This window comes from Mirounga angustirostris, unplaced genomic scaffold (genome assembly GCF_029215605.1).
Source record: "Mirounga angustirostris isolate CCGP_5_RB_7025 unplaced genomic scaffold, mMirAng1.0.hap1 SCAF_61, whole genome shotgun sequence".
Classification (NCBI taxonomy): Eukaryota; Metazoa; Chordata; class Mammalia; order Carnivora; family Phocidae; genus Mirounga; species Mirounga angustirostris.
In genome coordinates, this window is record NW_026991769.1 from 165001 (window position 1) to 187500 (window position 22500).

Sequence of the window (22500 nt, forward strand, 5' to 3'; positions counted from 1 at the left end):
CCTTCTCCCTCCGGCGCGACTGGCAGGACTTCGGTCTTGGGCCTGGCGGGTGCCGAGGGTTCCGGGACCCTGGCCGCCCGGCGAGACTTTGGCCCGCTGCCTGCATGGTGCTTGGGGCCCCGGGTCGACCGGCAGTCCTTTTTCCGCGCCGCGGCCCGTTGGTTCTCGCACCCGTGAGTGATCGATCCCCTCTGTTTCGTCCCGACCCGTCCGGCCCGCTTCCCACCTTTTTTTCTTTCGTTTTGGTGGGTTTTGTTTTTGCTTCTTTTTTTAATTTTTTATTCTTAGGTTAATCCCCATACATTACATCATTAGTTTTAGATGAAGTGTTCCATGATTCATTGTTTGTGCACAACACCCACTGCTCCATGCAGAATGAGCCCTCCTCAATACCCACCACCAGGCTAACCCATCCTCCCACCCCCCTCCCCTCTAGAACCCTCAGTTTGTTGTTCAGAGTCCATCGTCTCTCATGGTTCGTCCGCCCCTCCGATTTCCCCCGCTTCATTCGTCCCCTCCCGCTACCTTCTTCTATTTTTTTTCTCTTCTTCACAGAGATTGCGTTATTTGTTTCAGAGGTACAGATCTGAGATTCAACAGTCTTGCACAATTCACAGCGCTTGCCAGGGCACCTACCCTCCCCAGTGTCTATCACCCAGTCACCCCACCCCCCACTCCAGCAACCCTCAGTTGGTTTCCTACGATTGATTAAGAATTCCTCCTATCCGTGAGATCATAGGATACAGGTCTCTCTGTTGGTCGCTTTGTTTTTGTTTTTTAGATTTTACTGGACAGAGACACAGCGAGAGAGGGAACGCAAGCAGAGGGAGTGGGAGAGGGAGAAGCGGGCTTCCCGCCGAGCAGGGAGCCCGATGCGGGGCTCGATTATCGGGACCCTGGCACCCTGGCACCCTGGCACCCTGGGATCATGACCTGAGCCGAAGGCAGACGCTTAATGACTGAGCCACCCAGTCGCCCCCCACTTTCCACCTTGACCGTGCCTAGTCGTCCACCCGTCTAGTCCTCTTGGCCGCGCCTGGTCTTGCCCTCGAATGTGTTCGTCTGGAGCACAGAGCTAGATCCAGAGAATGAGAGAATGAGATCGATGGACCCACGGACGGAAATCAAGTTTCTCTTTCCCTGAAATGACCTAGGACACTCCTCTTCTAGTCAGCTCCCATCCTGCTCCCCCACCCCCAACAACCTCTCATCGGACCTTCCCCTTTTGCCACCAGAAAGCTTTTCCACTCCTCCGCCTGGCCTGCGTTTGCTTGGCGTCTCTGCCAGACCCAGGCGGTGGTGGCCGACCGCAGACTCTCTTGCCCTCAAGAAATGATTCCCGCTCTCATGTGGGTGATCTTTTATCTCCACAGAGGTGATTAGTTTGGGGAACAAATAAAAGCACTCAGAATAAAAACCATGCCCAGTATCATGCACGCCCTCCTCCCCCTCCCCCCCTCCCCCCTCCCCCTTCCCCTTCCCCCCCTCCCCCCTTCCCCTCCCCCCTTGGCCCCCTTCCCCTCCCCCCTTCCCCCTTCCCCTCCCCCCTTCCCCTCCCCCCTTCCCCCTTCCCCTCCCCCCTCCCCCCTTCCCCTCCCCCTTCCCCCCTTCCCCTCCCCCTTCCCCCTTCCCCTCCCCCCTTCCCCCTTCCCCTCCCCCCTTCCCCTCCCCCCTTCCCCTCCCCCCTTCCCCTCCCCCCTTCCCCCTTCCCCTCCCCCCTTCCCCTCCCCCCTTCCCCTCCCCCCTTCCCCTCCTCCCTTCCCCTCCCCCCTTCCCCTCCTCCCTTCCCCTCCCCCCTTGGCCCCCTTCCCCTCCCCCTTCCCCCTTCTCCCTTCCCCTCCTCCCTTCCCCTCCCCCCTTGGCCCCCTTCCCCTCCTCCCTTCCCCTCCTCCCTTCCCCTCCCCTCGTGGCCCCCTTCCCCTCCCCCCCCTTTGATGTCTACAGGAACCGACAGACTGCATGCATGGCATGTATAGATGGATGGATGGATCGATGGATCGATGGATCGATGGATCGATCGATCCATGGATCGAACGGTGAAGAGAGCCAGGGTGAGGGTGAGGGTGAGGGTGAGGGTCCCGTCCGTCCCTCCCTCCTTCCCTATGTCCATCACATTGTTTCGTCACAGATTTTCGAAGTGGAGATACAATTCGCATGCCATATTTCGCATACTCTTAAAAGTGGGCCATTGGGTGGCCTTTTTTTCTTTTTTTTTAAGGTGGCTCACAAAGCTGCACAACCTTCACTGCAATTTCCAGAACATTTCCATCACCGCCAAAAGAAATAAACACCTCTACTACCCCTCCCCCCTTCCTGTCCGCGCCTCGCCCCCACCCGCCGTCACCGTCGCCCTCGCCGTCACCGTCGCCCTCGCCCTCACCCGGGCTCTCTTCACTGTTCTCCCCCAACAGGGAGTAGAAAGGGAAGTTAGAGGGAACATTCTTCCTCCCCTACACCTGCTGAACGCACATGGACACACACCGCAACCCTCCCCGCCAGGCGCGCGCACCCACCCACCCCCGCCCCGCCACGCCCCGCCCCCCATCCCGGCCTTACGTGTACCTTACGTACCTCTGCACGGACTCGAGATTTGGCAATAGCCTTGATTGCCCTGCAATGTTTCCAAACCTCGGCGCTCCCCAACCTTCCCCACCCCGACCCCCGCCCCTTCGAAGAAGAACTAACCTAATTCGGGGAGCTTCCAGGTTGCTTGAACGCCTGAAATGGTGGGGACAGAGGCGTTCCTGGAGAGGGGTCACGGAACACGGAAGCTCTGCCCCCCTTCCCTTTGCCTCTGTTCCATCTGGAGTTTCCTCAGTTGTATCCTTTTAGGACACAGCGGTCATGTAAGAAAGGAGAAAAAAAAGGACTGAAGGACTGAACCGGGCTAGACTGGTTTAAAATTCTTCACTAGCGTCCCTGCCGAATACATTTCGACGACAGGGGCCTTCGCACGGCTTTTGGTGCACAGAAGACCGATGCACCGAAGCCTGCCGATCTCGGGACGTGTCCACGAGGGGAAAGAGTGTCAGCCTATCGGAAAAGAGAGTCGGTTAACGTAGATTGCAAAGGCATTCGTTCATCCCGAGAGACTTCCTCTCCATGATGGCGGGTGGCGCGAGATGGAAGAGTTGGCTTCCATGAAAAAGGGGCCCTTTCTTGAAGACCCTGCCCAGCTATCGGGGTTTTGTTGGTTTGTGTTTTGTCATCTGTGATAGGAAGGCATCTTCTTAGCCATCGGGAGGGAAACCTCAACAAATTCAGCCATTCAGATCACAAGGGATTTCTTGGGTTTGGTGGATCTGAGATCTGGTCTGCCTCCGACTGCTCCCCGAGATTGCCTTTATGCCGAGAATGGGATTCCTCATCAGACACACAGAAGTCCGGCTCCTTGCCACGGAGCTGGCTGCTCTATGGATGCCTTTAAAAAGGAAGCCTGCCTTTAATTCGGACGTCGGAACGTGATCGGTCGCTTTTTCATGGGGGGTTGGCCAATTAAATTTCCCCCGCCTTGGGCGCCTGGGTGGCTCAGTTGGTTAAGCGGCTGCCTTCGGCTCCGGTCATGATCCTGGAGTCCCTGGATCGAGTCCCGCATCGGGCTCCCTGCTCAGCAGGGAGTCTGCTTCTCCCTCTGACCCTCCCCCCTCTCATGTGCTCTCTCTCATTCATTCTCTCTCTCTCTCTCTCTCTCTCTCTCTCTCTCTCTCTCTCTCTCTCTGTCTCAAATAAATAAACAAACAAACAAACAAACAAATAAATAAATAAATAAAATCTTAAAAAAAAAAAATTCCCCCCGCCTTACAAAGCAGAGACTGGTGAAGGGTCCTCCAAGTGCCCTCTGGAAATCAAGAGCTTCTGTATCAAGAGGCTGGAAAACGCATCTTCCCCTTCTTCCTGGTGAATCCAATTCTAGGGGTTGATTCAAAGGAAATCATGTTTTAGATGCTAAAACGTAAAGCTTACTTTTGCAAAAATGTGCATCGCGGCATAGGGTTTAGGAATCCCTTGTGGCAGACCGACAACCGTGTGTCCCTCACGTCCCGGCACGTGTGCACCCTCACGTCCTATGACTTCGATGCTCCTGCTATCCAGAGGTAGGCTTGATTGCTCTGTCCCTTGATTTTGGACCGGGTCTTGGGACTTGTCTTGACCCAAAGAATAGAGCAGAAGTGACACTTGGCTGGTTTCACAGCCTACACCTGAAGAGGTGGTCTGCCGGCGTTCTCGACCTTCTTGGCATGCCGTCCTGAGACCTCCACGTAAGAAAGCCAGTCTAGCTGACTGGAGCATGAGAGGCATTGACAACAGAGGCAGCCCGGTGCTCGGCGGCACCGACTGCCAGACGTGTGAAAGTTGACCCTCTGGCCGAAAGCCACTGCTTGAGTGAGCCCGGCGTAAACCCGCAGAACCCAAGGGGCCACCCAGGGCAAGCACCAGGAAGTTATCGATAAAGAAATGCTGTTTCGAGCCATTGCGGTGTTAGGATGATGCACCCTGAGGATCAGCTAGCTGCGCAGCAGCGATAGATACCGTGCACACAGATACACACCACACAACACACCACACCACCCCCCCCACACACACACACGTGTGCAGAAAACCAAACCAACGAAACAAACCAAAACTCTGTAGAACCCTGCACCAAATGTTGAGGAAACAACGGCCCACCCTCACAAGAAACACCTGCACGCTACATGTACAATGCATAGGGAGCCTATACTTGCAAGTGCTTACTTGCATGGGAAACATTTCACGATAACACGAGTCTCAGATGGCCCAAGCGGGGTTCTTTTGACATGTCTGAATTGTGTACACAATTAGAGAAAGCCTGCTAGGAGACTGGGTGATCAGAAACTAGGAAGCTCTTTGGTTCCCTCAGTGAAGCCCCGACTTTTGGGGAGGAACCAACACTCAGGGAGATGCTCTGGTCTTCATTTGGTTGGTTGGTTGGTTGGTTGGTTGGTTGGTTGGTTGGTTGGTTGGTTGCTGCAGCTTTTGCTATCTTTGCATAAAACCGACCCTGTTTCCATTGGGAATGGAAAACAACTGACGGGTGGGATCTGTACACGGTAATGCTGCTTCGCAGTTGCATTTGTTTTACTAAAAGAGGGAGATTTGAACATTGGGTCTTTCGTGTCCTCTCCATTCATGTCCTCTCCACAAATAAGACTGAAACAAAGGCTAAAATTTGTTTGCATCTTGTTTGTGTCTATGTGTCCGTATGTGTTATACATGTGAGGTATTTCCTCCACCTCCGGGTGCTATTGCTAACATCCATTTGTAAAGGAGCTCTATTTAATGAGTTCTATTTTTATTTTATTTTATTTTATTTTATTTTATTTATTTTATTCTTTAAAGATTTTATTTATTTATTTGACAGAGAGAGACACAGCGAGAGAGGGAACACAAGCAGGCGGAGTGGGAGAGGGAGAAGCAGGCTTCCCGCCGAGCAGGGAGCCCGATGCAGGGGCTTGATCCCAGGACCCTCGGATCATGACCTGAGCTAAAGGCAGACGCTTAACCACTGAGCCATCCAGGTGCCCCGAGTTTTATTTTTATTAAAGATTCTATTTATGTCTTTGAAAGAAAGCGAGTGAGAGAGCACACGAGCTGGGGGTGGGGGGGCATTGGGAGAGGGAGAAGCAGACTCCCCGCGGAGCAGGGAGCCGGATGTGGGGCTCCATCCCAGGACCCCAGGATCATGATGTGAACGCAAGGCAGACACTTAACTGCCTGAGCCACACAGGTGCCCCTACTTAAAGAGTTTAGAGGCAGGTGCTCGTAAAAATCGGGCATGGTAAAACTCAGATAAGAATAAACCCAGTTTTTCAAGCTCACATGATCTGGGATGAAATTCCCTACATTCAGACTCTTATGTCACTCCACAATAAAGATGCCTCAAGGTAAGGGACCCAAGGGACGGCCCAGAGATAGACAAAAATTTAACACACCTGACCTTACCCCCACTTCCCAACAGTCAAAATAATGAAGAAGAGGAGGAAGACAGGCCGATGCTAGAAATCTGAAATCCACTCCTCCTCCTCCCCAAGTACAGGCACCAGAACCGATGCCCAACCCACTGGCTTCCGGAGGGCTGAAAAGCCACCACAGACAAAGCCTATTAAGCAGAAGGAGATGAAGAAAGGGGCGGAGGCGGAGGCGGAGGCGGAGGCGGAGGCGGAGGCGGAGGCGGAGGCGGAGGCGGAGGCGGAGGCGGAGGCGGAGGCGGAGGCGGAGGCGGAGGCGGAGGCGGAGGCGGAGGCGAAAAAAAAGAAAAGGTTCGTCCAAAACTGTAAATGTATATGTGCCCTGGGCCTTACCAATGGCTCCCTTGCCGCCTCCCCTGCCCCGTTTCTGCACCACTGGTGTGTGTGCCTGGAGTGCTCTACTCCCCTGCCGCCGTCTCAGCCGCCCTTCCCTACCCCCGCCCCCCCCGCCCCCCCCCCCCCCCGGGTGCCATGGGCTCCCCTTTCTCCTCCTCCTCCTCCTCCTCCTCCCCACCCCCTTATCAAGGAGCAAAAGCCCTTGCCCTTGGGCCCAAGCCCTTGGGCCACCTCCTTATGAGGTTTAAATTGGAGCACCTCCCAAACTAGCAGGAAGGGGCCCGAGGGCTCCGCTGATCTTAGACCGCCCGCTTCAGACTTTCCCCAAGGAGTCTGATGGGGGAAAACAATCGATTGACTTTTTAGTGGACGCAGGTGCAACTTCTTTGGCGTTAAAGCCAATTCAAGGTTGTTGGTTTATTTTAAAAAGACGTGGTTTTGGAGCTATCAATGTCACACATAATACAAATAATCAACTTTGCGTTTCTTTCTTTCTTTCTTTCTTTCTTTCTTTCTTTCTTTCTTTCTTTCCCTTTTTCTTTCTTTCTTTCTTTCTTTCTTTCTTTCTTTCTTTCTTTCTTTCTTTCTTTCTTTCCTTTTCTTTCTTTTCTTTGTCATAAAAGCACTTGGATTCGGTTCTCCCTGCGTTACAAGCCGTTGGGTGGGCAGTGGAATGTGCCACGCTCCCGTCACAACAGTGAGCCTGTATTTGTGGTTATCAAAATATACCTCTCCATCACCTTTATAAAAACCAACCAACCAACCAACCACGTTTGGGTGCCTGGGTGGCTCAGTCGTTCAGCGTCTGCCTTCGGCTCAGGTCATGATCCCAGGGTCCTGGGATCGAGCCCCGCATTGGGCTCCCTGTTCATTGGGGAACCTTCTTTTCCCTCTGTCCCTTCCCCTGCTTGTGTTCCCTCTCTCGCTGTGTCTCTCTCTGTCAAATAAATAAAATTTATGAAATATATTCATACATTTGCCAATCTAAAGAATTCTGGTGTAATAGAGAGTGCGCCATTGGTTACTACTAACGTTTCACCAGAGACTGAGATTTCTAAGAATTAAAATTCTGCCACATGGAATTGGGACTGCTACAAAATGATAACAAAAACAACTCCGTGTGTGGGAAGGTAGGAGACGTGTAAAAGAGGTACAAGAAATGAGAAAACATTTTTTTTGTTGAGGGAAAAGGAAGTAATGGTGTACTGAAACGGGACTGGGTACTTAAAGAAAGAAAACTTTAAGACCGAGTCTGAATGAAAAAGGAAATTGTGGAAGGGGTTTGTGAAGGAGAATTTTTGAAAAGGAATTTTATGCATGGTCAGGACTGACTGAGCTTGGGAGAAGGCAGTTTGAAAAGCACACTGGTGGAACTGGAGGGTATTATGTTGAGCGAAATAAGTCAAACAGAGAAAGACATGTATCCTATGATCTCACGGATAGGAGGAATTCTTAATCGCAGGAAACAAGCTGAGGGTTGCTGGAGTGGGGGGTGGGGTGGGAGGGATGGGGTGACTGGGTGATAGACACTGGGGAGGGTAGGTGCTCTGGCAAGCGCTGTGAATTGTGCAAGACTGTTGAATCTCAGATCTGTACCTCTGAAACAAATAACGCAATCTATGTGAAGAAGAAAAAAAAAATAGAAGAAGGTAGCGGGAGGGGACGAATGAAGCGGGGGAAATCGGAGGGGCGGACGAACCATGAGAGACGATGGACTCTGAACAACAAACTGAGGGTTCTAGAGGGGAGGGGGGTGGGAGGATGGGTTAGCCTGGTGGTGGGTATTGAGGAGGGCCCATTCTGCATGGAGCACTGGGTGTTGTGCACAAACAATGAATCATGGAACACCACATCTAAAACTAATGATGTAATGTAGGGGATTAACATAAGAATAAAAAAAAGAAGAAGAAAAGCACACTGGTATAAGATTGAGATTTGGGTTTTCTATGTTAAAATGACAAGGTTTTCTTGGATTGTTAGTGTACTCTTTTTTTCTTTCTTAAGATTGTATTTATTTATTTGACAGAGAGAGACACAGCGAGAGAGGGAACACAAGCAGGGGGAGCGGGAGAGGGAGAAGCAGGCTCCCGGCCAAGCAGAGAGCCCGATGTGGGGCTCGATCCCAAGACCCTGGGATCATGACCTGAGCCGAAGGCCGACAGACGCTTGACGACTGAGCCACCCAGGCGCTCCTCCGAGATTTTATTTTTTAAATAATCTCTACACTGAACGTGGGGCTCGAACTCACAACCCTGAGATCAAGAGTCGTGCTCTCTACCGACTGAGCCAGCCAGGTGCCCCTGGACTGTCATCTCGAAGAGACACATGCGTAGACTCAGATATGGTGAGACTGCTTTAAGAAAGTCAGATTGACTTTATGGAGCCAGTAAAGCCCCTTAGAAATGTTGGCCTGATAACCTTGCTTAGAGAGGTCCCCTCAACCTTACCAGGTGAGTGAAGAGTACCACCTCCTGGCAGATGCAGGAACTTCAGGAAATTTGGAGGCCCTCAAAGAAGAGAGGAATTCACCCAAATCTACAAGTCTTTTTTTTTTTTGTAATTTTTTTTATTCTTATGTTAATCCCCGTACATCACATCATTAGTTTTAGATGTAGTGTTCCATGATTCATTGTTTGTGCACAACACCCAGTGCTCCATGCAGAATGCGCCCTCCTCAATACCCACCACCAGGCTAACCCATCCTCCCACCCCCCTCCCCTCTAGAACCCTCAGTTTGTTTTTCAGAGTCCATCGTCTCTCCTGGTTCGTCTACCCCTCCGCAAATCTACAAGTCTTGCAGGCGAATCTGATGGCCAATATTTGGCTTGGTTCTCGGCTTTAAAAAGGCAGTTAAAGGATCAATCTAAAATTCCTTGTAAAAAGCTCCATCAAAGCAGATTTAAAAGAAGGAAAGGAAAAAGAAAAGAGAAGAAAGACCCCATATATGGTCAATTGCTATTCTTGCTGTCCCTACGTAGATGATTGGGCCAAGTTTGTTAAAACTGGACTTGTTTTACAAACAAATTAATCTTCTTTTGGCTATCTTTGACAGGAATGAAGGTGACTTTAGAGAGAAAGATTACATTTCAATAACACACTTTTGTGAGTGTTAGATTAATTATCTTTGAACGTTTATTGTTTGCCTATAAAACTGGACTGGATCCTGGATCCTTCTGGTTTCCTTGAGTATCTGACTGTGACTCTTCAAACTAAGGTTTCCAACATTCTCCCATTCTCTCTCTTTTTTTTAATTAATTTATTTTTTTATTCTTAGGTTAATCCCCATACATTACATCATTAGTTTTAGATGAAGTATTCCATGATTCATTGTGCATAACACCCAGTGCTCCATGCAGAATGGGCCCTCCTCAATACCCACCACCAGGCTAACCCATCCTCCCACCCCCCTCCCCTCTAGAACCCTCAGTTTGTTGTTCAGAGTCCATCGTCTCTCATGGTTCGTCCGCCCCTCCGATTTCCCCCCCGCTTCATTCGTCCCCTCCCGCTACCTCCTCCTCCTCCTCCTCCTTCTTCCTCCTCCTCCTCCTCTTCTTCTTCTTCTTCTTCTTTTCTCCTTCTTCTTCTTCTTCTCCTTCTTCTTCTTCTTCTTCTTCTTCTTCTTCTTCTTCTTCTTCTCTCCTTCTTCTTCTTCTTCTCTCCTTCTTCTTCTTCTTCTTCTTCTTCTTCTTCTTCTTCTTTTCTTCTTCTTCTTCTCTCCTTCTTCTTCTTCTTCTTCTTCTTCTTCTTCTTCTTTTCTTCTTCTTCTTTTCTTCTCCTTCTTCTTTTCTTCTTCTTCTTCTTTTCGTCTTCTTCTTTTCTTCTCCTTCTTCTTTTCTCCTCCTCCTTTTCTCCTCCTCCTCCTCCTCCTTCTTCTTCTTCTTCTTTTTTTCCCCTTAACATATATTGCATTATTTGTTTCAGAACATTCTCCCATTCTCTTATCTTACAATCATTAAGAACTAAAACTGTCCTTTTTCCTGAAGTCTGGCAAATGAAAGCTGGACAACTTGAAATAAATTTCAGGGAAATGACCACAATAACTCATATATAGACAATCTTTGTGCCTGTTGCTCTATGAGTCACTCAAAATGAGACATTTGAACTATACGCCAGAAAAATTAGTCAGATTGCCCCTGCCCACTCCCACTCTATTGGAGGATGCTTCAAGCCTGACATCTAGAGACCTTCTCACTGGCAGCCCTCTGGACTTAGACACCAGGTGTATCCCTTGTTCCAACCATTAACCATGTTTTCCTTTTGTTTCCATAGAAATGCCTCTTATTAACTACAAGATCACTTGCTGAATGAGGCAGAGTCTATGATCCTTAATTCCACCTTGCTGCACCTGTATTAACTCCTCTTTGGAAAATAAGAACCCATATAAATAGGGGCACCTGGCTGGCTCAGCTGGTAGAACATACGACTCTAGATCTCGGGGTTGTGAGTTCGAGCCCCACATTGAGTGTAGAGATTACTTAATAGAAATCTTTAAAGAAAAAAAAAAATAAAAAAGAACCCATGTAAATAAAATCAAACACTAAGCTACTTGGCTACCAGAAGCCCTTCACCACCACAACCTACCGCCCCCCCCCCAGGGGAGGGGCTCAGACTAATTTACTGATCTGTATTCTTGGATACCCACCGATATCAGATCAATTTGAGAGAGAATGAGAGAATTGGGTTTGACTCTACTGTTACTATTCCTTAGACTACACTTGGGGATAAAATCAATGGTGTCATGTAGTCCCAAACCATGTAGAAAAATAACCAAGTTCTCAGATAAGGAACTATCTCTGAGACCCCCTCCATTAGCACAAGGGACCAAAAATTGCGACCTGCAGTGTCTCAGATCCTTCCATTCCAAAGCCTCTACTGCACCCTAATTCAGCTTGAAGCAGTTAAATAAAGAAGGCAGACCTCTGCCCATGTGTCATAGAAATGGAATGCAGGATGGACAAGGGGAAATTTTAACAGGGAAAAATGTAGCATGTCTGACTCCCTGTTATTTTTATTCCCTTTTAACCTGTAGGTTAAAAACTTCTGTTTAGCCCTGAACATAGCCATGTTACAGCTAAGATTTACAGAAACTGTCGTTTACCCAAAACCTACCTCCCCTGAGGAGATGAAAGAATAGCCACAGCCATCATCATCCCAATTCCCTAAGACTGAGGAATGATCCTCACTTGGTGGGGGTGGGGGTGGGGGTGGGGGTGGGGGTGGGGGTGGGGGTGGGGTGGGGGTGGGGATTGAAACCGTGCCCCATAAGGTTAATGAGGTTGATGCTAGCAGAAAGCTTAAAGCTGGTTTTTCAGGGAACTGTTTCCCCCTAGTCAGCTATTGTGTCTTTTCAGGCCCTGCTACCAAATACTGGCTGTCTCTGCAGAAGTCTGGACTCAAGGTCAACTGATAATGGCTGCAGCCTATGAAGAAGCGAGGTCCTGATTCCTTACCTGAGAAAAGGAGCCTAAGACCCCATCCAGGTTGTACCAGCTCTCAGAGCATGCCCACAGCCTCTTCTCCTTGTCCTCAGATAACCTCCTGACATCAGGGACTCAGTTTTGCCTCATTCAGATGTCAGGTCTCCACCCCGAAGTAAACATGGGAATCTATGGTACATATGTTTCCTGAATATACGTGCTCCAACTTTCGCCATGAATAATCATAAATGTCCCTGCCCTTTTCCTTTTTGAAGTTTGATTGTTTGTTTTTATTTATTTATTTCAGAGAGAGAGACACACAGAGAGAGACAGAGACAGAGAGAGAAACACACACAGAGAGAGAGAGACAGAGAGACAGAGAGACAGAGAGACAGAGAGACAGAGAGCTTGCACGCATGGGTGGGTGGAGGGGCAGAGGGAGAGGGAGAAGACTCCCCATTGAGCAGGGAGCCCCAGAGGGGTGGGGCTCGATCCCAGCACCCTGAGATTATGACCTGAGCTGAAGGCAGATGCTCAACCGGCAGCCACCCAGGCGCCCCTCCATTCCATTTTTTTTTTTTAAAGAGATAAACATTACATACTTTATTTTTAAAAATTCATTCATTCATTCATTCATTCATTCATTCATTCATTCATTCATTTTTCATCATCTGTAGTCCCAGTGTAGGGCTTGAACTCAGGACCCTGACTGAGATCAAGAGTCATGTGCTGTTCTGACTGAGCCACCCAGGTGCTCCTTCTGTTCCATATTTTAAACAACCCTGGGATCATGGCTCAGAGTCACAGTTGGCCCAATGAGACTCACACTCACCCCTCTGTGCAGAGGTGCCATCTGTGGGGCTGGTTCCTGTTTGTCCATCTTCCTTCCTCCTCTTACTGGACAGGAAGGTGGTGTGCGAAAACAGCCAGTGACTACGTGGAATGAGACCGAGGATTTCCCTTGGGAAGCAGGTGGGAGAGGGAGGACAGGTCGATGGATAATCAATAAACTGTTTTGTTTTTTTTTTTTTTAAGATTGTATTTATTTATTTATTTGACAGAGAGAGACACAGCGAGAGAGGGAACACAAGCAGGGGGAGTGGGAGAGGGAGAAGCGGGCTTCCCGCGGAGCAGGGAGCCCGATGCGGAGCTCGATCCCAGGACCCTGGGATCATGACCTGAGCCGAAGGCACATGCTTAATGACTGAGCCACCCAGGTGCCCCAACAATCAATAAACTGTTAATGTTGATTTAGAGGAGTGTGCTTGCTGGGCCCATAACTCGGTGGATGAGTTAGAACGGTCCCTGTCAGGCCTCCCTTAGCCCTTAGCCCTTAGCCCTTATCACTCCATGCTTGTGTTTGGCCTCTGACCGCTAAGATACCACCATCATGTGTTCAAGGTCCTCCTCAGACTCAGCCAGCCACACCATGCCACACCCTCCTACCTGCACACCCATCCCTGGAAGGCAGTATAGTAAGACATCATCCCCCACATTCATGATTCCCAAAGGGTTTACTGGAGTTTCGTGGGTTAGGAAAAGGAGGGGACTCTTTTTGCCCCCAGATGAGGTGAGCTCTTCAGACACCCTCTTTCCCCTTCCCCTCCTCCCTCCCTCCCTTCCCTCCCTCCCTCCCTCCCTCCCTCCCTTCCCTCCCTCCCTCCCTCCCTCCCTCCCTCATCTCTCTCCGAAGTTTGCAAGCTGCAGCCTAAGGGTTAGGGGGAGTTGAGGAAAGCCATTGAATGGAGGGAAGCTCCAGGCTCTGACTTTAACAGAAAGCTTTCTGCATTTGAATGAAGCGATTGAATGAGGCCCATTAGAATGGATCACCCTGAACGTCCCATCAGCCGCCCCAGCCCCAGCCCCAGCCCCCCCATCCCCCCCCAACTGAAGTCCTCTGGTCGAATTGGAACAGTAGGCTGGGGGGGGGGGGGGGGCTGTCCATCCTAAGTTGGTAACTAGGCCCCTGGTCCATAGGGAAAAAATCACGCACGGGTACAGATGAGTTGGTAGCTCAGGCAAAGTGGTCGAAGTGTTGGCAAGGTTTCCGTGGATGAGGGGAGATTTGTTCTGGGACCACCCTCCCATATACATCTCTGGCTGAGAAGAGGACAGGGGAGCCCTGTGGGGGTGGGGGTGGGGGTGGGGGTGGGGGTGGGGGGGCGGGACCCAGATCTGGAGCTCGGAGTGGACTATAGCCGCTGCCTGCCCGGGTGTGTGTGCCTGGGGGGCGGGGGGGGGGGGCGCTGAGGGATAAGGGCTGAGGGTGGTGGGGTCTGCTCACGCTGACTCCTGCAACTCAATTCATCCTGGGAACCTTCTGTTGTTTCTGCTGAGGTGCCAGGTGCTGTGATGACCAAAGCTAAACTCCTCTCTTTGCCTAGTTCTTAAAAGGCCTGATCCTCCTGTTATCTTGTTAAATGGACCGACCCCTGCACCCTCCCATCCTGCCAGACCCCTTGTGCAAATACTTCCACTTGAAGAGTTCTTTCTCTGAATCTAGAAAATAAACAGACAACACCCACCAGCCACACCGACCCCATTGCCACAAATACCTAGCAAAGACAAATCTAGCTGGTCTCCTTCTGCCTCAAGGCACTTTAGAGAGTCACTCTCTCAGACACACCTTAGGCTCAATTACAGGCTGCTGTCTCCCTTTCTCTGGCACAATTCCATCCCTGGAGGAGCCCCATATCGCATCTGCAGCCGTGAGCTGGAGACAGTATGCTCAAGTGACCGGGTGGTAGCACCGTAACTTTGAAATGACCTATACCCCAAGTCATCCATGAACATGGTCCCTGGAAATCTTTGACATTCACGTGCCTCTGATGAAATCCTTGCTTTGGAAACTCCAGCACCCATAGCCAATCTTGTCCATGTTCTGCTAACCTTTGCTCGCCCTCTGTTCGCCTGATATCTTGCCTGATTGTTTACAGAGAAATTAGATCCCATCCAGCAAGAGCTGAATCCGAGTCCTCTGCTCACCCCACGACGGAAAAGAATATGCACAGGCCTGCATCCCTCTTCTCCTTCTCCACCATGTCGGAAGAAAAGGTGGCCCTCCCTCCTCCCATCAGAACCCAAACCCGAGATAAGACTTAGATATAAAGGAAACCAGCATACTGTTTTGAACTCTATATACACTTGTAAAAAACGAGCAGCGGCAAGGAAACACACAAACCACCCCCCCCCCACACACACACAGGTGCAAGGAGGGTGCGCTGACTCGCTGAATCTCCCCCTTTTCTCCCGAGAGGCATCCCCCCCATCCCCCGCCCCCCCCCGAAGATGTCCTCCCTATGCCGGAAGGGGAGTGAGTGACGTTCTTTTCTTCCTTTTTTTTTTTTTTTTTAATTATTCTTTTTAAAAGACTTTTATTTATTTGAGAGGAGGGGGGGGGGGGAGGGAGGGGGGAGGGAGGGAGAGAGAGAGAGAGAGAGAGAGAGAGAGATTGAGAGAGAGAGAAGCAGAGTCTCCGCCGAGCAGGGAGCCCGATGTGGGGCTGGATCCCCGGACCCTGAGCTCAGGGCCTGAGCCGAAGGCAGGCGGACGGTTCACGGATTGAGCCAGCCAGGCGCCCCAGCTTTCTTGTTTCTTTGTCTGCCTGCTTGCCTGCGTGTTGGGTCTGTGGATGTCTGATGCCTGCCCTCTGATTTCGTGGGGAGGTGGGCCGTCTTTCCTCCTTCCAATGGCCTTTGCGCATTTGTCAAACTTCTGTCGGGCTTGGGCCTATCTGTTTGGGTATCTGTGGCGTTCCATCCACCGACCTGTCTCTTTTGTCTGCCAACATCACAGGGTCTCTATCGCCTCTATACATAAGCATGAAACGGGCCCGGAGAGGACGACTTTGTTTCCTGAGTTTTGTTTTGTTTTCTTCGAAATCACCATAGCGATTCTAATTCCTTTTGCCTGTCTGCTTGTGTATGTAATCTGTACACCCATCCAGTGCGGTGCTGGAACTCACGACGCCCGCCGATCAAGAGTCGCGGTCGCGTGGGCCTCCTCCGACCGAGCCAGCCAGGTGCCCTGAAATACGTGTACTTGAAAAACCAATGTGAAGCCTGCACCCGTGAACTTTTTTTTTTAAAGATTTTATTTATTTATTTGAGACAGAGAGAATGAGAGAGACAGAGAGCACATGAGAGGGGGGAAGGGTCAGAGGGAGAAGCAGACTCCCTGCCGAGCAGGGAGCCCGATGCGGGACTCGATCCCGGGACTCCGGGATCATGACCTGAGCCGAAGGCAGTCGCTTAACCAACTGAGCCACCCAGGCGCCCTTTTTTTTCTTTTCTTTTCTTTTTTTTTTTTAATAGATGCACCCGTGAAGTGTTTACTGCGAAACCTTCTTTTGATCGTCGCACTCTTGAGTGGAGGCCGTACCAGTAAAGAACGTAGTTTAGCCAACTCAGGAAGAGATCAGCTTTAAAGGAAAACCTTCTTTTCGAGTTTGTGATGTCTGGTCCTTTCTCTCAACTCGATCGATGTCCAGCCTTCAGAGCCACATTATTTGCTTGGTCTCTCTCTCTCTCTCTCTCTCTCTCTCTCTCTCTCTCTCTCTCTCTCTCGTCTGTGTTTCCTCGTGTACTTTCCTGATGCTCAGGATTTATGGTTTAGAGAGAACAGTTTTCAGCCTGGTGTGTGTGTGGGGGGGGGGGGGATGTTGTGAAGTGGGATCAGGGATTCACGCGGGTAAGGAGGAGGCAAGGAGAAAGGCTTGGTTGGGAAGGAAACCATTAAAGGTCCATGTTGAAATGGTGAAGTTTATTTTATTTATTTATTTATTTATTTATTTATTTACTTTTTAAAGATTTTATTTATTTATTTGACAGAGAGAGACAGCGAGAGAGAGAACACAGGCAGGGGGAGTGGGAGAGGGAGAAGCAGGCCTCCCGCGGAGCAGGGAGCCCGATGTGGGGCTCGATCCCAGGGCCCTGGGCTCGTCACCTGAGCCGAAGGCGGACGCTTAACGACTGAGCCACCCCCCAGGTGCCCCGAAATGGTGAAGTTCAATGTAGTAAGAGTTACCTTTAATCAAAGGAATTCTTTTTTTTTTCTTTTATTTTATTCTTATGTTAATCCCCATACATTACATCATTAGTTTTAGATGAAGTGTTCCATGATTCATTGTTTGTGCACAACACCCACTGCTCCATGCAGAATGGGCCCTCCTCAATACCCACCACCAGGCTAACCCATCCTCCCACCCCCCTCCCCTCTAGAACCCTCAGTTTGTTGTTCAGAGTCCATCGTCTCTCATGGTTCGTCTACCCCTCTGATTTCCCCCCGCTTCATTCTTCCCCTCCTGCTACCTCCTCCTCCTCCTCCTCCTCCTCCTCCTCCTCCTTCTTCTTCTTCTTCTTTTTTTTTTCTTAACATAGATTGCATTATTATTTGTTTCAGAGGTACAGATCTGAGATTCAACAGTCTTGCACAATTCACAGCGCTTACCAGAGCACACACCCTCCCCAGTGTCCATCACCCAGTCACCCCATCCCTCCCACCCCACCCCCCACTCCAACAACACTCAGTTTGTTTCCTGCGATTAAGATAATCAAAGGAATTCTTGCTGGAGGTTGCTTCTCCCCTCTCCTCCCTGGATAGGGGAGTGAAGTTTTTTCGAGGTCCCTAGTGGACACAGAAAGCGTTCAAGTGCCCCTAGCACCTATGGATGGGGCTCTGTTGCCCTCTAGTGTCCTATCCTCTGCTACTGCTGCTCGTGGTTTCCTCTGACGTCGTATTCGTCACAGGTGTGTATCTTTGATGGTTAATGCTGCTCGGTGTCGGTTGTTTGCGTGTTTGTTTTTGAAAGCTTTTTGAGTGATCATCCAGCATGGTGCTGGAACTCACGACCCCTGCAGATCAAGAGTCGCAGTCGCGTGGGCCTCCTCCGACCGGAGCCAGTCAGGTGCCCTGAAATGCGCTTAGTTGAAACAGGAAGAAAGAAAAAACAAAAAACAAAACCCAAACCATTTTTTTTTTCCCCCTTTACGAGCCAGAGGAAGTTCTACGCCTTGTTTTTGTTTTACCCTTAATAGCATGGAACAGTTCCCCTCCTCCTCCTCCTCCTCCTCCTCCTCCTCCTCCTCCTCCTCCTCCTCCTCCTCCTCCTCCTTCTTCTTCTTCTCCATCATCATCATCATCATCATCAATATTTAACTCTTCTAGAGCACCTCCCCCGCCCACCCCGTACTAGTGTTGGACGGCACGGATGTCCCGGAACTGGATTTCTTTAAAGATATATATTTTTACGATTTTATTGATTTATTTGACAGAGGGAGACACAGCGAGAGAGGGAACACAAGCAGGGGGAGTGGGAGAGGGAGAAGCAGGCTTCCTGCCGAGCAGGGAGCCCGATGCGGGACTCGATCCCGGGACTCCGGGATCATGACCTGAGCCGAAGGCAGTCGCTTAACCAACTGAGCCACCCAGGCGCCCTCTTTTTTTTTTTTTCTTAACATAGATTGCATTATTTGTTTCAGAGGTACAGATCTGAGATTCAACAGTCTTGCACAATTCACAGCGCTTGCCAGAGCACCTACCCTCCCCAGTGTCTATCACCCAGTCACCCCATCCCTCCCACCCCACCCCCCACTCCAGCAACCCTCAGCTTGTTTCCTGCGATTAAGAATTCCTCCTATCCGTGAGATCATAGGATACATGTCTTTCTCTGTTTGACTTATTAGGATACATGTCTTTCTCTGTTTGACTTATTTCGCTCAACATAATACCCTCCAGTTCCATCCACGTCGTTGCCAATGGCAAGATCTCATTCCTTTTGATGGTTGCATGATATTCCATTGTATGTATATATATACCACATCTTCTTTATCCATTCATCTGTCGATGGACATCTTGGCTCTTTCCACAGTTTGGCTATCGTGGATATTGCTGCTATAAACATCGGGGTGCACGTACCCCTTCGGATCCCTATTTTTGTATCTTTGGGGTAAATACCCAGTAGTGCAATTGCTGGATCATACGGCAGCTCTAGTTTCAACTTTTTGAGGAATCTCCATACAGTTTTCCAGAGTGGCTGCACCAGCTTGCATTCCCACCAACAGTGTAGGAGGGTTCCCCTTTCTCCGCATCCCCGCCAACATCTGTCATTTCCTGACTTGTTACTTTTAGCCATTCTGACTGGTGTGAGGTGGTATCTCATTGAGGTTTTTTTTTTTTTTTTAAGATTTTATTTATTTATTTGAGAGAGAGAGAGAGAGACAGAAAGAGAGCATGAGAGGGGGGAGGGTCAGGAGGATCAGAGGGAGAAGCAGACTCCCCGCTGAGCAGGGAGCCCGATGCGGGACTCGATCCTGGGACTCCAGGATCATGACCCGAGCCGAAGGCGGTCGCTTAACCAACTGAGCCACCCAGGCGCCCTCATTGAGGTTTTGATTTGGATTTCCCTGATGCTGAGCGATATTGAGCACTTTTTCATGTGTCTGTTGGCCATTTGGATGTCTTCTTTGGAAAAATGTCTGTTCATGTCTTCTGCCCATTTCTTGATTGGATTCTTTGTTCTTTGGGTGTTGAGTTGGATGAGTTCTTTATAGATTTTGGATACGAGCCCTTTATCTGATATGTCATTTGCAAATATCTTCTCCCATTCTGTCGGTTGTCTTTTGGTTTTGTGGACTGTTTCCTTTGCTTTGCAAAAGCTTTTTATCTTGATGAAGTCCCAAGAGTTCATTTTTGCCTTTGCTTCCCTTGCCTTTGGCGATGTTTCTAGGAAGAAGTTGCTTTGGCTGAGGTCAAAGAGGTTGCTGCCTGTGTTCTCCTTTAGGATTTGGATGGACTCCTGTCTCACATTGAGGTCTTTCAACCATTTGGAGTCTATTTTTGTGTGTGGTGTAAGGAAATGGTCCAGTTTCATTCTTCTGCATGTGGCTATCCAATTTTCCCAACACCATTTGTTGAAGAGACTGTCTTTGTTCCATTGGACATTCTTTCCTGCTTTGTCAAAGATGAGTTGACCATAGAGTTGAGGGTCCATTTCTGGGCTCTCTATTCTGCGGAACTGGATTTCTTGAGTGAAGGACTATTTTAACTCCCTTCCTCCCCATTCCGCGCCTGCCCCCGCCCCGCCCCCGCCCCCGCACGCACCGCCCCGCCCCGCCCCCCGCCCCCGCACGCACCGCCCCGCCCCGCCCCCCGCCCCCGCACGCACCGCCCCGCCCCGCCCCCCGCCCCCGCACGCACCGCGCGCCCCGCCCCCCGCCCCCGCACGCACCGCGCGCCCCGCCCCCCGCCCCCGCACGCCCCGCCCCGCTTGTTGGCCTTGGACGTTATCGCGTACGTGCAGAGACGGATTTGATGTGCACCTTTCTGGGGGTGTGTGTCAATCCCCCCCCCCCCTTCCTGTCCTGAGCTTTCTTCGTATGCTTCAGAGAGACCTCCTCCTCCCCTTAAAATGATAGAAGAGAGAAGGTTCATCCGTGGTGGTTGTCGGAGTACTCGCTTGGTCTCGGTTTTACGGTCCTTGCCCGCCGAAATGTGTCTTAAGTCCTCCCGGAAGCCCGGGCGCCGCAGGTGTGCCGCTGTGGGAGGCCCGTGCCCCACGAGATCGGGCGGCCGGGCGGCCGGGCTGTGCGCCTTCGCGGGCCCGCGATCCGGATCTGCCTCGTTGTTGTTCGCGCCGGTTGTCGGGTGCCACCTGGCGGCCGCTTTTAGATAGCGTGTCCCCGCCGGAGTGTCAGCGATGTCGGCAAGGGATTGTATTTGGCCGCGGTTCCCGAGGCGGAGTACCGGGAGGCCGGCGACGCTAGCGAGATCGGCCCGCTGTCTCCGGGCCACCGGCGCGACCTCCGCTCGCGGGAGATTGAGCCTCCAGGTTTGTGGGCTGGTGGTGGCGCCGCCGCCTCGCTCCCGGAGAGCCACGCTAGGGTGGCCGCCTGGACGGGTCGACCAGCACCCGCCGGTGCCCCCTCCTCCGCCCGCGGGAATGGGAGAGGCTGCGTCGGGCGCCCGGACGCCATCCGGCCCGTGGCTCCGGTCGGCCGTTGGGCCTTCCGTGTCACGCTCGGGCGGTTGGGGACCGGCCTGAGCCTTGCGGGGAAGCCCATGGATGGCGCGACGGGCCCCGCCGCGGGCACGCGTGGGGTCCCGGTCATCGGACCCGATATTTTTTTTTTTTTTTTTTTAAGGTTTTTATTTATTTATTTATTTGAGAGAGAGAGAATGAGAGACAGAGAGCATGAGAGGGAGGAGGGTCAGAGGGAGAAGCAGACTCCCCGCCGAGCAGGGAGCCCGATGCGGGACTCGATCCCGGGACTCCAGGATCATGACCCGAGCCGAAGGCAGTCGCTTAACCAACTGAGCCACCCAGGCGCCCCGGACCCGATATTCTTAACAAGTTTTCCGAGGCCCGCTGCGGAGGTGGGGACCCGACCGGGTCGGGCCGGGCCGGGCCGGGCCGCGAGGGCCCCAGGGGCCCGGCTGCGGTTCCCGTTGAGGTCCGGCCTTCGGGGGGACGCCTCCGCGGCATCGCCCCCTTTCCTCAGTCCCGGCCGGGAGTCGGGGACCGGCATGGGGCGGTCCTGAGGCCCGGGGAGGAGGGCGTCCGCAGGGGCCTCCACAGAACTTGGTGAGAATTTCTAAAGTCCCGATTTGGGGACGAAAGGCGGACCCGGGGGCGGGCCTATCCGGGCCGCTCCACCTCCCGCCAAGTCCCTACTCGCTGCCGGCTGCCACCACGTTCCGGGGGTCGACCAGATGGCCCGGGGGGGGGGGGGGGGGGCGGGGGGGGCGGGGGGGGGCTCCGGGGGGAGACGGGGGCGATGGATTAGTGCTTGGGGCCCGTGGCCGGGACACGGTCCCAGGAGATCCCGGTGACCTGTGGCTAGGCCACGCCAGGCGGCGCGGCTATTTTCTCGCCCGAAATGAGCCCTTTTTGCCGCCAGGTAGGTGCTGGCACGTTATGTTTGGGCGATCCTCTCCTTAAGGGAGGTGGGCTTCTGGGCGTGTGGCGGGGCTCCGGGCTTGACAGGGATGCCAAGCCCGGCTCTGCCGTCGCTGGCCTGAGCCGTCCGCGTGGGCCTGTGCGCCGGCTCCTGTGCCTCCAGGTGGCCCAGGCCGTTGGTGCCGCCTCCGGTCTCCAGCACCCGAGGGCGGTTGTGGGCAGGTGGCGCGTGGGTCCTTTACCCTGTGTCCTCCACTCTGCGGGCACCCGGCTGTGGTCGTGACAACCTCCCGTCCCGCAAGGCTCCGTGCCGCGTGTCAGGCGTTCCTCTCTCTCGGGTTGTCCGGCTGTTCCTGCCCTGGGGTTTTCGAGGGGGTGCCGGTGAGGCCGAAAAAAAACAAAACCAAACAGGCTCCCCCTCGGGTTGCTGTCCTCACCGGCTTCTCCCCTCCTCGGGCTCCTCTCGGCGCTTGTGTTTTGCCAGATCGATGTGGTGCTCTCGCGCTCTCCCGGGCCGGGCCTAAGCCGCGCCAGACGAGGGACGGACGTTCATGGCGAATGGGACCGCTCTTCTCGTTCTGCCCGCGGGCCCCTCGCTCCTTCGCCTCTGCCCGCCGTGGCGGTAAGGTGGGGGGTGCGGGGGGGGTGTGTGCAGGCTCCGGCCCGACCCCGCCTTCCCGTGTTCTGCCTGACGGCGCTCGCGGGCCCGGGGTCCCCCGACGCAGCGGACACTCTCGCTTGCCTTCCCTGGCTTCGTGTGGTGCGCGGTCCTCCCCGCCACGGGGAGGGCCGTCCCGGCGCCGCGCTGCTCACGCGCTTGGGCGTGCTGAGCGCGTTGTGCGCGTGGCCCTCCGTGGTGCCCCTG

The 22500-nt window shown here is 52.3% G+C and overlaps 3 long non-coding RNA genes across 5 annotated transcripts in view; 2 read left to right on the plus strand and 1 right to left on the minus strand.

Annotated features, from left to right (window-relative positions):
* The window catches only part of LOC135363201 (uncharacterized), a 63908-nt gene extending 63028 nt beyond the window's left edge, over window positions 1–880 (plus strand). The window contains exon 10 of the long non-coding RNA XR_010408863.1: window positions 782–880. This is a non-coding gene — a long non-coding RNA (uncharacterized LOC135363201). The remainder of the gene's footprint in view (window positions 1–781) is intronic.
* Window positions 881–8129: 7249 nt separating this feature from the next.
* Window positions 8130–17458, plus strand: LOC135363197 (uncharacterized). Of its 3 annotated transcripts, none has more exons than XR_010408859.1 (4): window positions 8130–8667; window positions 11675–11934; window positions 14677–14794; window positions 16570–17458. It is a non-coding gene; the product is annotated as an uncharacterized LOC135363197 (long non-coding RNA). The 3 variants fall into 3 exon arrangements; XR_010408858.1 differs by lacking the exon at window positions 16570–17458 and adding an exon at window positions 15536–16558 and having other exon boundaries at window positions 8131–8667; XR_010408857.1 differs by lacking the exon at window positions 16570–17458 and having other exon boundaries at window positions 8144–8667; window positions 14677–15534.
* Window positions 17459–18942: 1484 nt separating this feature from the next.
* Window positions 18943–22500, minus strand: part of LOC135363200 (uncharacterized) — a 3760-nt gene continuing 202 nt past the window's right edge. The window contains exons 1-2 of the long non-coding RNA XR_010408862.1: window positions 20059–22500; window positions 18943–19687 (exon numbers count right to left, since the gene is read on the minus strand). The exon at window positions 20059–22500 is cut by the window's right edge and continues 202 nt beyond it. This is a non-coding gene — a long non-coding RNA (uncharacterized LOC135363200). The remainder of the gene's footprint in view (window positions 19688–20058) is intronic.